The sequence below is a fragment of the Magnolia sinica genome, chromosome 2 (assembly GCF_029962835.1).
Source record: "Magnolia sinica isolate HGM2019 chromosome 2, MsV1, whole genome shotgun sequence".
NCBI classification, from domain to species: domain Eukaryota; kingdom Viridiplantae; phylum Streptophyta; class Magnoliopsida; order Magnoliales; family Magnoliaceae; genus Magnolia; species Magnolia sinica.
In genome coordinates this window covers 121,479,997-121,493,692 of record NC_080574.1, presented here as the reverse complement: position 1 = coordinate 121,493,692, position 13,696 = coordinate 121,479,997, and the positions used below count along the sequence as shown (strand labels likewise).

Sequence of the window (13,696 nt, the reverse complement as noted above, 5' to 3'; positions counted from 1 at the left end):
CTTATGTGACAGCTTTTTGCATTGAGGAAACTGCCTACACTTTAAAGTCCCTCATCTCTTGGCTAAGAGGCACTCCGCCCTATGCTTGATTGACCTCACCACACGTGGGCCCATCATGATGTCCGTGAGAAATCCACCCTGTCCATCCATTTTGCTACCTCATTTGGGACAACACGAGACCAAATACGAGAGAAATCGAAAACTCAAGTGGGCCCCCGACAGGAAAAATGGAGAAATGCCTACAGTTGAAACCTTTATGGGTCCCTTGAGATGTTTGTATGCCATCCAAAACAGTCAATGAGTCATAAGGTCATTCCCACTAGGATGAACAGAAAAAACGAAAATACTAACTTGTCCAAATCTTCTGTGGCCCAAGGAGTATTTCAACTCCCACTGGGATGAACAAAAAAGACGAAAATACTAGCATAATCCAAATCTTCTTAGTCCCAAGGAGTGTTTCAACAGTGGGCATTCAATTCCCATTGCTTCTATCTCGTGTAGCCTACTTTAGTTTTGGATCTGCCTCATTTTTTAGATCATGTCTCAACCTGAGGTGGCAAAATAGATGGACATGATAGATTTCTCAAAAACATCACCGTATGTTTGGACTGTGACCCTTGGCCCTTAATCTCCACTTTTTCCTGCCGTGTGGTCCACTTGAGTTTTGGATCTGTCTCATTTTTGGGTTCATCCCATAACATGAGCTGGCAAAACTGATAGACAGAGTGAATTTATTAGATACATTGCGATGGGCCCCACAAATGATTGAGGTTGAACAATCAGAGTTCAATACAAATTGTGTGGCACACTTGAATATTGAATCTGCCTCATTTTTGGGCCAACCACCTAAAATGATGCCACCCAAATGATGGATGGAGTGGAATTATTAGAAACATTACGGCAGGCCCAAGTGTTTCAAGGCTGACATTCAATCTCCACACTTACACAGAGGTAGTAGTAATTTACTATTGGATAACTATTTACCAACCTTGTTGCGACTCCGTGAGGCCATGTAATGTATATGGTTTATCCATGCAATCCATCCATTTTGTCAACTAATTTTAGGGCATGAGCCTAAAATGAGGTTGATCCAAAGCTCAAGTGGACCACACCAATAGAAGTGAGGACCCACTATTGATACCAACCTAAGGCCTACCATGATGTTTTTGAGAAATCCACTGCATCAATCAGTTTTGCCCACTCATGTTAGGGTGTGAACAAAAAAACAAGGCAAATCCAAAATTTAAGTGGGCCACATGACATGAACCAACCCCCCCCCTCTGTTTTCCTTCATTGGGTGGGCCGCATCTCCACTCCATCCATCCCTTTTTCTAGCTCACATTAATAGGTAGGCCACATTGAAGGAAACAGTAGAGAATGAACAACTGTTGAGTATTTGATGTACCTCATACATGGACCCAGCCGGCTTGACCCAACCTATCCCCTAAAATAATCCGAAGAGAATAGTGGATAGGGTGGATTTCTCAAAAACATCACATAGGCGCGCAAATGTTTCAAAAGGTGGGCCGGTGCTATTCCAATGGTGGGCGTTCAATACCGCTGTTTCAAGGGATGCGGCTCATTGGAGTGTTGGATCTGCCTCAAATTTGAACCTACTATCTAAATGGGCTGAAAAAATGGTGGATGTAGTGGATTTCTTAAAAACATCAAGGTGCGCTACAAGTTATTAGAGCTTCTATATTCTCAAGGTGGGGTTTGATATCGTGTTTGAAGCCATGTGGCCCACTTGAGTTTTGGATCTTCATTGTATTTGGACCACCATTAAAATGAGTTGGCAAAACTCGTGAACTAGGTAGATTTCTCAAAAACATTACAAATGGGATCTAGGACTATCTATAGCAGTGTTGCAAGTCATGTGGCCCACTTGAGTTTTGGATTTACCTCAGATTGACACACCCCCTAAATTGAGTTGATGAAAATCGTGTATGGGTGGATTTCTCAAAAACATCAAAGTGGCTCATGAATGTTTCAATAGCGGTGGACGACACTTTGTAGTGTGAGCAATGTTTTTTTTTTTTTTCTTCCACCCGCCACACACCCCCGCATGCCGTAGTCGGATTTCACCACCTATGGGTTTCGAACCCAAGACCTCATGTTGAAACTCCTCATAGTCTACCACTCAGGCAAGGACTGGAACCCATAGGTGGTCAAATCCCACTACGGCGTGCGTGGTTGTGTGGCAGGTGCATATGTAAAAAAAAAAAAAAAAAAAAGTTCACTGCAAACTGCAAAGATAATGTCGAGTTGAAACATTCATGAGCTATCTCAAGTAGTGTAGATCACTTGAGTATCAGATTAGCCTTATATGGGGCTCACTCCTAAGGTGATCACAAAAATGGTGGTTATGGTGGATTTGTAAAAAACTTCATAGCGTTGTTTTTGGAGCTCCTCCCATCTAATGATGGGTGTTGAATACCACTGTTTCAAGCCACGCAACTCGAGATTTGGATCTTCATCATCTTTGGGCACGCTAACTAAAATGAGTTGAAAAAACTGATGGATGGGGATGGATTTCTCAAAAAAAAATAAATAAATAAAATCACAGCGAGCCATACAAATTCCACTATTTCAATAGTGGCCATTCAATACCATTGTTGCAAGTTGTGTGGCCCATATAAGTGTTAGATTTGCCTCATATTTGGGCCCACCCCTAAAACGAGCCAATGAAAATAGTAGATAGGGTGGATTTGTGACAAACATCAGTGGGCCCCACTACCTTTTCAACTGTTCATAAAATGGACTACCCAAAAAGCCCAAAGTACATATATATGACCCATGATGATAATCATGTCTACTAGGGCCACTGTAATAATATTTATTTGCCATCCAACATGTTTACAAGGACCTGATGAGGAGAACAAACATCACCTGATCTAAAACCTATGTGCAAAATGTTTTCAATCCCGGCTGTTTCATGTGGTTTGGTCCACCAATGATGCCTTTGTGACATCTATTTGAGAATACCATCCATCCAAAGTAGGGGCAACTAGATGGATGGACCTGATTAATTCGTTACCTTGCCTCCTGTACTGTGGAAGAGTTGTCACCACCGTATTCCAGTTTCACCCACTTTACCGTATCAATCTCCTGAAATGGACATGGGCCATCCACATTCACCGCTTTTGTTTGATGGTTGTTGCGTCGTAGAACGCAATGAGTTCGTCGCAAGTCACCAAAATCCTGACAATTATCCACTGCACATGCATTCTGTGTACGTGCAAGCCAATCCAGTCCGTCCAAAGTATGGGCCCTACCGTGGCACTGATCAATCAATCCCAACAGTCCAATTCGTGCCAACAAACAAAAACCAGGCGTGTTGTCATCCAGAATGTAATGTCTCATGGTCTTTTCCAAGAATCTACTCAGTGCTTTCGGTTCCGAGTTTCAACGGCATACCTTCAATCCCGGCTATTTCGAGTGTTATTGTCCATCCACCCCGTTTGAAAACTTGGCAGAGCTACATTAATTTTGGATCTAAGCTGATATTTGTGTTTTCCCTTCATCCAGGTAGGTGCAACCTTATGAACGTGTTAGATGGCAAATAAACATTACACTGGTCCTTGTAGGCGTGATGATAAGTGTGTAGTTGGGGCTTTTTGGATGGTTGTCCATTTAATTCTTGAAGAATAGTGGGGCCACCATGTTGTTTATAACAAATCCATCTCGTCCACTATTTTCATCAGCTTATTTTTAAGGTGTGGGCCCAAATATGAGGTACGTCCGATACTCAAGTGGGCCACATGACTTGCAAACAATGGCATTGAATGCCCACTATTGAAACAATGCCCACACACTAGTTTATTTAGCCAGTGGGCCCAATTGTGATGAAGATCAGGCCCACAACTTAAGTGGAACACATGACTTGAAACCGTTGTATTCAACTATTATCATTTGAATGAAGGAGCTGCAAAAGCTTGTGTAGCCCACCATGATGTTTTTGAGAAATCAACCATATCGAAGAGCCACATATAAGCTTAATCTAACACTCAAGTAGACCACGCTACTTGAAACAATGGAATTAAACACCCGCCGCTGAGACAATGCCTGCCCTCACTGTTAAAACATTTGTGACCCACCGTGATGTTTTTTGAGAAATCCACCGTCCACCATCTTCCATCTTACGTCGGCTCACTTTAGGGAGAGTGCCCAAATATGAGGCAAATCCAACACTTAGGTTGACCACATGACTTGCAACATTGGAATTGAATGCCTACCATTGAAACAACACTAGCACTTATTTTTGTGCCTATCATCATGTTTTTAAGAAATCCACCCAATCCACTAGTTTTGCCAGCTCATTTTACCCAATGCCCCAAATAGGATGGATCCAAAACAAGTGGGCTACAAGACTTCAAAATTTGTGTTGAAGCCAACCTGAAAGCTCAGAACCTCTAAAAACTTGTAACCTAGTTCTTTAAGAAATCCACCCCTGATTTTTATTTATTTTTAAATAAATCCACTTTGTCCACCTTTTTTTTAAGCTCATTTTAGGAGTGAGGTCAAATATGAGATGGATCCACACTACTTGAAACAGTGATATTGAATGCTACTCATTGAAACACCATCGGCCAACCTTTTGAAACATTTGATGGATGGTCCACATCAATCCACATCAAAGGTGGGGCCCATGTGACGGACCATCCACATCACAGGTGGGGCCCACGTGATGGACAATCCACATCAAAGATGGGCTCCCCATGATGGGCAATGGACATTGAAGGTCGGCCCCAGATGATGGACAATTAATGTTAATGGTGGGTCCACATATTCGATGACCTGCATCAAAGTGGGCCCCACATAATGGGTGGTTCATGTCAAAAGGTTGGCCCCTGATGATGAATGACCCACATCCAAGGCGAGCTACGCATGATGGATTGCCCATATTGAATGTCGGGCCCATATGACAAACGGTCCACATTAAAGGCGGGCTCCATGAGATGGGCAGTTGACATTGAAGGTAGACCCCATATGATGGATGACCCACAGGAAGATGGGCCCCATATAATGGACAGTTCACATTAAAAGTCGGCCCTTAATGATGAACGGCTCACATCCAAGGCGGGCCTTGCATGACGGACAACCCAAATCAAAGGTGAGGCCTGGGCTGCATGATGGACAGTCCACATCAAAAGTGTACTCTACATGATGGGTGGTGGATATTGAAGGCATGCCTCACATGATGGACAATTACATTGATGGTGGACCCAACATGATGGATGACCCATATTAAGGTGGGCCTCACATGAGGACAATTCACATCAAAGGTCCAGAAGGTTGGTCTCCAGTGATAAATGACCCACATCCCAGGCGAAGGCCAGTCTCTAGTTATGAATGACCCACATCCAAGGCGGGCCCTCATAATGGAGCGCTCACTTCGAAGTTAGGCCTTGTATGATGGATGGTTCACATTAAAGGTGGGATCCACATGGTGGAAGGCCCACATCCAATGTTCAACATGAGGATAACCCACACCAAGGTAGGCCTTGCATAATGGACAACCTACATCGAAGGGGGGACTCACAAGGTGGATGGTCCACAGTGAAGGTAGGCCCCACTTGAGTGAAGGTTGACATTGAAGATAGGGCCAAGGTGGGCCACCATAAAGAGGCATTTCACCTCAAAAGCTGGCCCCCACATGATGGACAGTGGATATTAAGGTTGGACCAAACAAATTTGAGAAGTAAGTTGCTTATGTGAAGTTGGAAAACTTCATATAGGTACATTGTTCACGTAACATACTTATTTGATGAATAAGTAGAAACTAATATAACTACTTGAGTTATAAGTAGCTTATGTAAAGTAACTTGGGACCGATCCAAACAAGACTTTATTAAGGTTGATCAATCATCAATTTCATTAAGCATCAATTTCAAGGGTGGTTTGACATCCAACCAGTTGCACTTAAGAGTGTCTTTCCCTACACAAACAGTCAAATGCCCAACCTGTTATGGTTAAGGGGGAAAACATACATAAAAAACCTGCCTTCTTCTACAGCATTTCTTGCATCATTTTAAGACCCAACCCAACCAGCCTAAAAACAAACTCCATGCTAGTTTCCAATAATCTATGATTTAAATTTCAAAATTTTAATGGGCCTCTTGGGCGCCATCATACAGCTGTGGACAGTGTCTCCTAGATGATGATAACTCCATAGTGTTTGGCAATGATAATAAGCTATTGTGGATAATTCAAAGGTATTGGATACTTCATCACATTGCTATGTGTGATTAATCAAGTGCATTTTTATTTTTTATTTTTTGCCAAACCCATCAGTGGTTTGAGTCCATGATTTGTTTGGTTTGGATTGTCGTATAATGATGAGATGTGTACAGTTGTTGCCATGCATGAGTATCAATCATCATACTCCACAAAACATGGAATCCACTTTGGTTGTGCCAACCGCTGACATGGGTATGTGTATGAGATCCACACCATAGGTGTGTCATCACGTCTGGCCCATGGCCCTGATTCAAATAATCAGATCAATCCATGCCTGAAACCTCTAAATGGGCCTTTGGAAAACCATGTATAAAATCTCTAAATTCCCATGATTGGGCCCACCTTAGTTTTGGAATGGCCTATTTTTGGAGGGCTTCTTTTATCTTTGCCGGGCACATCAAATGAACAATAAATAAATGATATACACACACCATGGTGGGCCCCACACACAACTAATGGCAGATGTCCCCACCAGTTGTTTCCTACAGCATGGCCCACCCGACCTGATTTCTGGGCCCGGGCAGTGAACATTAGCTAACACATCCGATGGACGGTGTGGATCTCGTTCATGTCCTCTTCCCCACATGTGCCTACATGAGTTACACGAGCCCTGTTTTTATCAAAATGGCTGGTTCCAGCTTCAATTGGGATTCTTACAGCAAAATGCCTCCGTGGTTCGGATTTTACCAAACAGTGCCTACGGAAACATTCCCAGCGGTGATTTTTCAAAGGAGAAATTACATTACTGCACTCTTTTTTTCTTCTTTTTTTTTACTTTACAAAGAGGACGATCCAAAAATGATGGGCCCACATGATATGTGTCTGACATCCAACCGTTCAATATGTGGACACCAACGCTATTAATTAGCTGAAGGTCAATTCATAAAAATTAATATACATTACTAAAAACGTCTAAATTCAAGGGTAGCCCATATGATGATTTGAATGGCCTGGTTTTTGGTATATATATTAGATGGCTTGTATGTCATACACATACCACGTGGGCCCATAAGTCTGGACTTCCACTAATTTTTAAAGAAAAAAAATAGCTGAGGTCATTTTTGTAATTTCCTTCTCCAAAAAGATCTCCCTTGGCCTGAAGGGCATGGATTGGATGAAGCCCACCTTGTTATGTGTATTGAATATCCATAACAGCCCTTTTGCCATCTCATTTTAGGGCATGGTCCCAAGAATGATGCAGATCCATATCTCAGGTGGACCACACCACAGGAAAACTGTGGTGATTGAATGTCCACCATTAAAAACTTCCTATGGTATTTGCCATCCAAACTGTCGATAAGGTCACGCAGAGCTGGATGAAGGCAAAACACAAATAGCAGCTTAGATCCAAAACTTGTGGCCCACCAGAAGTTTTTAACGGTGGGAATTCAATACCTACTGTGTGGTCCACATGAGATTTGGATCTGCCTCATTTCTAGGATCATGCACTAAAATGATCAGAAAAAAGGAATGGACGGTATGGATATACAACACATAACATAAAGCTTTGGATCTCCCTCATTTTTGGACTCATGCCCTAAAATGAGCTGGCATGGGATGGACGGCCTGGATGAAACACATAGATCATGGTGGGGCCCACGGAGCTTTTCCACCAGCTACATTGCTGGTTACCAGCCAATCCGAGTCCGTCTCTACAGCTCAACTAACGAGCACGACTGTGTGGCCCCTTGCACCAAATCCAACAAAATCGGAACATCCTAGCCATTGAATGTCAGTAATTTCTTAGTTAAATGTGGACCGTTGATCTGTTTCCTCGTAAGCAACTATTAAAAGCCAACCATTCTCACCATAGAGATTTTTGGTGGATGGGCCATCCACAGCTCATACCAAGCATAAAGAAAGAGTTCCAAATACCTCTACTATTGCAGTGAAGACGGAGTTTGTAGCTTGCGAACCAGATCTCCAAGTGCCCAAACCAACGGCTAGGATGGAATGCCCGCTAACAATCTTAAAAGACCCGGTTTCCACATGGGGGAGGAACACGAACTTGCTATGCCCTCTTCCTTCTCGTCCAGCTACCTTGACCTTGGCCCAGAAGACCATGCTCATATATATATAATAGATGGACGGTGGACAGTCATTTGCATGAAGTGACACGTGTCGAATATTTATATACGTGTAAGGTAAATGGCCTTGTGGTGATGCATGCGGAGTCCGTTGAACAAGTGTTCTCTCTCGTTTTATTTTAAGAAACCAGCATTACGGGTGGCGCGGCTTCGGTGGATCCCCGGGTCCACCGAGGTGGGTGGGATCCCTGACCGTGGGGCCCACCCTGATGTATGTTCCTTATATCCACGCCGTTCATCCGTTTTGAAACTCATTTTAAGGCATGATTTCAAAAATAAAGCAGATCTAAGTCTCAGATAGACCATAATACAGGAAATAGTGGTATTTGTGACCTTATCAAAGGTTGAATGGAAAATAAACATTCTGGTTGCCATATGAAGTTTTTAATGGTGGGGATTCAATCATGACTGTTTCCTATGATATTATCCACCTAAGATTTGATTTCTTTTTTTTTTCATTTTTGTGTTCATGCTGAGTTTTCAAAATAGATGAACGGTGTAGATGTTAAGCAACATCAAAGTGGGCACACAGTTACGGATCTACGGGGCAGCAGTCGCAGGACACCAGGTTTTTAAAATAACCGTACAACAGCGGTACGTGTCCCGGTGCACGCATGTATGCATACATGCTAATGTTAGGAACAACCGTACACGTGTGGCACGTGCCCCGGTACACGTATATATGCTAATGTGTGATAGCTAAAAATCTGAAAACTCGACTCGACTCGGTACCCAGCTGAGTCAAGTTGACTCGAAGACGAGATTAGATTCAGAAGCGGATTGCGTCCTGCCCCCACCAGGCAAGGCTACATGTGCTCACCCTCATGTATAGGCTTCATTCACGCCGTCTATTCATTTTTTTTTCATGGGTTATTTTAAGGTATGGGCTCATAAATGAGGTAAATCCAAAGCTTAAGTGAACCACACGGTAGGAAAAAAAATTCTTAAGAGCGGAAATTTTTTCGATCAAGCCGATATTGGAGTTTTCTATTCATCTGTGATGCAGGGGAGGATGTGAGGTCGAGCACCGTCTTCCTCAAGAGGATAACTATTCCAAATCCACGGAACTTCTCTGGACTCTTCACGGAGACTTTTCGATTCCACGAGGAAAGAAAGTAAGAAATAGAAAGAAATTCTAATAAATTCGAATTTGATTAATGAATGAATAAAAAGGAGTTCACAACCATTTAAATAGGGGTAACAAGCAATGGGAAAGAAATTAGAATCAAACTACAACTAAAACTCCTAGAATTCGCGACTTACTATAGATAGTAAACTTACTATTTATAGACGGTCGTGATGTCTACTAGTGCGCAAGGTTTTCGGCCAAAAATAGTAAGTGTCCTATTTGCTTCATCAAACCATTCTCCTAATTATTCTAAGCTCTTTTCACATTGGGCGCAACTCCTAAAGCCCGATGAATGAAGAGTTATAATCAAACTAAAACTTACTATTTATAGTAAAAACGAAATTAAAACAGAGAAACGACCGTCGATCCAGGGGTTTTTCGCAATTCCGGGTTGCGCAACTCGGCGTAGCTAGGTTGGTTGGCTAAAGTAGCTCGCTCTACCCCAAAATCATATATTTTGTGTCAGGTAACTCATTTTGGATTGCGAGATACGCCCGATCTAAGGTCCGATGGTCCGGATCACTTCTGTCGTCAACCGGGCCTTTTCTGATCCATCTTGGCCATGAAATTGTCCGCGACCCGCTCTACATCAATCTGCGACTATGTGACCTTATAAATAAACATCATAGTGGGCCCTAGGAAGATTTTACGGTAGGTCTAATTACAAACGTTGTTTCCCTTGGTGTGGTCCACTTGAGCCTTGTATCTACCTTATTTTTGGGTCCATACCCTTAAATGATCGGGAAAAATAGATGACAGTGCGGATAAAATCTATACATCATGGTGAGCCCCACTGAGCCCTTGCCTGGATCGAGTCCATCTAGGCAATTTACTTACATTTGACTCGGCTTGATTTTTAATAAGCAAATTAGAAACTTAAGTGTAACAATAATAGCTACTATGAATATAAAAGCAAAGGAATTAAAAAGAAAAAGAAAAAAAAAATCTGCCTATTTAATGGTTTTGAATAACTTACTCTCTTATTTTAAGTAATTACCACGAATGCGGATAGAGGAAGTTCCTGTGGGGCCCACAGATATGCCTATAAGAAATCTATTCCATTCATTAGTTTCTCAAACTCAAATCTTGTGGGACATTACATAAGAATAGAAATGTCAACCAATGAAAATTTCCTAGAGCCCACCATGATGCTTATATACCATCCAAATTGTTCGTAATGTTATTAACACTGAGATAAATTGTAGGCACAAATATCATATTGATTCAAAACTTCTTTGGCCCATAATGTTTCCAATGGTAGGCGTTCAATCCACCCTATTCCCAAGCCATGCACTAAAACAACCCATGACCAAGGTCACCTTGGTCCAAACCGTGAATGAGGTGAGCCACTTGTAGTCATTGTACACGCCGAAAATTAGGTGATCCAAAAATCGAATAGGCCTACCACAAGAAACAATGTAAAATTAGTCTTAAAATCTTTAAATTTACGTGGTGTAGCCCCATCTAAGCTATGGAATTGCTTGGTGTTTGGAGGTCCCTTCATCTTAGTGGGGCTTGTTTGGTGACTAGATTAGATGACATATACATAGCATGTTAGGCCCAAGCACAATTTAGAAGTTTCTATGGCAGGCATTGTTAGGATTTTGGCCTGTGAAATCACATAGATCTAGATCTAGGATAGCAATCCAATGGCACTGAGCACACACGAGAACACACAGATTTAATGTGGAAAACCCTTGTGGGAAAAAACCACGGCACAAAGCGACAGATCTCCACTATGAAAGCATAAATTACAAAGAGAGAGGACTTACCCGATTCGAACAACCTCGAATCTCACCCTTTCTACACCATTTGATAACCCTAGAACCCTTTAGAATACTTTTAGGAAACCTTAAAATACTTCAGAATAGCCTTAGGGACCGCTATTTATAGTTTAGGAAACTCCACTTATACACATCCATTGGAAAAGTCCGGAAACCGTCTCAACTTTACGCAGTTTGCGCAAGATTTGCGTAACCTCGACTAGTTGAAGGAGGGCCTCGACCGGTCGAGCAACCCGCTCGACCGGTCAAGCCATCCCCTCGATTGGTCGGGCAACCCGGGCACCAAAAAACATAGGTCGCTGGACTTTGAGTCGAGCGGCTCTCGACTGGTCGAGCCTGACCCTCGACTGGTCGAGCAACCCAAAAAACAGATTGGAGACATCTGTTCTGACAACAGGCATCCCCTTCCCGATTACTCCTAGTTGTTTCGTGTAATGTGGTTTATTGGGAATTAGGTGTCTTGGAAAATCAATAATGATTGTTATGATCATATAAATTGATGACCTTATATCTTTTCTCAACATGGATGCCTTAATTCGGGGCTGTTTGGATAGTAAGTTACTTAAGCTACTTATGCCTTACGTAACTTATCTTGGTTTTTACTTATTAAGCTGAAGTGATTAAGTTACTTTAAGTAAAAAAGTTACTTATTATTGATCTTAAACCAAACATACTTATCTCAAATAAGTTATTTATCCACTGTTGTAAGTAGAAAAATTAACTTATTTGGTGGTATCCAAACGGGCCCTAAATGTGTGGGAAACCTCATTTATGATTTCATGGGTTAAGAGAAGGGTTTCTCTAGTTGTTCTAAGTAAAGATAGATTTGGACACAATAACTAATGGCCAAGGAAAAATTGTGTTTCATAGATCGTAGTACTCTAAATTCCATAACCATGGTAGTAGGATTGGGCAATCTGTGAAAGGTAAATTCATCATCTTGTGTGATGGAATCAAGTACGAATTAGGATGAAAGGTCTCCACCATCGAACTTGGCTAGCTTGAGGAGAGATTTCTTACTTGGAAGATTGTCATCGGTTGACTGTAGCTATCGGATGACATGAATCAAAGCTATGATTATGATATGGTTTTATGCTTTTTGGTACTTGATAATATATGAGGGATCCTAATTAGGTTTGTTTTAAAATATTAAAAATTGAAAAACTCACCAACATGTCCGACATGATATCTGGATTATGATAATTTTTGGGAATTGAGCCTAACATCAGGCACAATCATATATATAATTTCATCTGAGGTGAGGCAAGCCATCAAGCATCTTCTGGCCTTCAGAGTTCTCTTACATAGTGATGTGTCCTTGTTTCTAGCCATAATTCGTCTCTTAGGAGAAAAAAGGCAGTAACACACCTTTCCAAGAACAATGAGAAAGAAATTTTAATTTGCACTCACTGCTGGTGTCATCATCATACTTACAACCAGTTTTATGATCTTCATCCTCATCTTCAGCCAAAGCCTAAAAACATTGCTAATAATGCTAAAACTGAGGGGGGAGCGCCCTACCCAGGGCCAGGTGCCTAGAGGAATTATTTTTGGATCACGACTGTCCATGTCAGACTTTTTTTTTTTGGTCCACATGTAAAACTCTATTCTGATTTTTAAGAATTTCCATCTAGTTTAATTATAGCTTTATGATGACACCATGGGTTGATTGCACTAGGTATGGACGATCGCACTAGGTATAGACTGACGATTGCACTAGGTTTGAGCCAGATTGTATTTATTTTTCCACATGGTACCTTATTTCAGTGATCTCTAAGTATCATTTTTGTGTAAGGTTTTCTAAACAAAAAAATAGGGCTAGAGAGTCTTTTCTCTCTACTTTCTAATTTCACCCAATTCTCTTCAGCTCCTTTTACATGGTATTAGAGAGGTTTTCTCTAACCCTATGTTTTATTAAAATAACATAAATGGTATGATGTCCTAAAGGAGCAATGAAATAGGATATGAAAAGGAAAAATAAATACAACTCTAATAGATATCATTTCAGGAGCGATGAAAATGCAATGGCTGACAGGATAGGAAAGGAGATTTTTCTTTTGTGTTTGGAGTGGGACTCTACCCTCTCCCTGTTGAACTTTTTGAATTGTGATAGGATCTGTGTTAACTCTGCCCAGAAAAAAATAAAGTTTTTGAAGTGGACCAGCCAGATGGGTTCAAAATTCAGGCCAAGATCAACTCAGGCCAGCCCATGGATAGCCCAGTTACTGGCTATGGTGTGCTGGCAGTTTCAGATTGCCACACGCCAGAGAGATTGAAAGATTGGATTTTTGCCTTGCATTTCTTCAAAGGTTACCACCGTCCAATTGCGATTGGATGGGATAGGAAGTGAATCCAACCTCAATCCCATTCACATCATCTTCTAAAAGGTCAAAGCAAGTGGCCTCCATCTCCCACCAGCATCCTAATTTAACTAGCTCATGTGTCCTTTATTTTTT

The 13,696-nt window shown here is 41.6% G+C and overlaps 1 long non-coding RNA gene across 1 annotated transcript; it reads left to right on the top strand.

Moving 5' to 3' along the window:
* The first annotated feature begins 2,551 nt into the window (after positions 1 to 2,551).
* On the top strand, positions 2,552 to 3,741 carry LOC131237507 (uncharacterized). The gene is made up of 2 exons (XR_009167289.1): positions 2,552 to 3,334; positions 3,533 to 3,741. It is a non-coding gene; the product is annotated as an uncharacterized LOC131237507 (long non-coding RNA).
* The last annotated feature ends 9,955 nt before the right edge of the window (positions 3,742 to 13,696 follow it).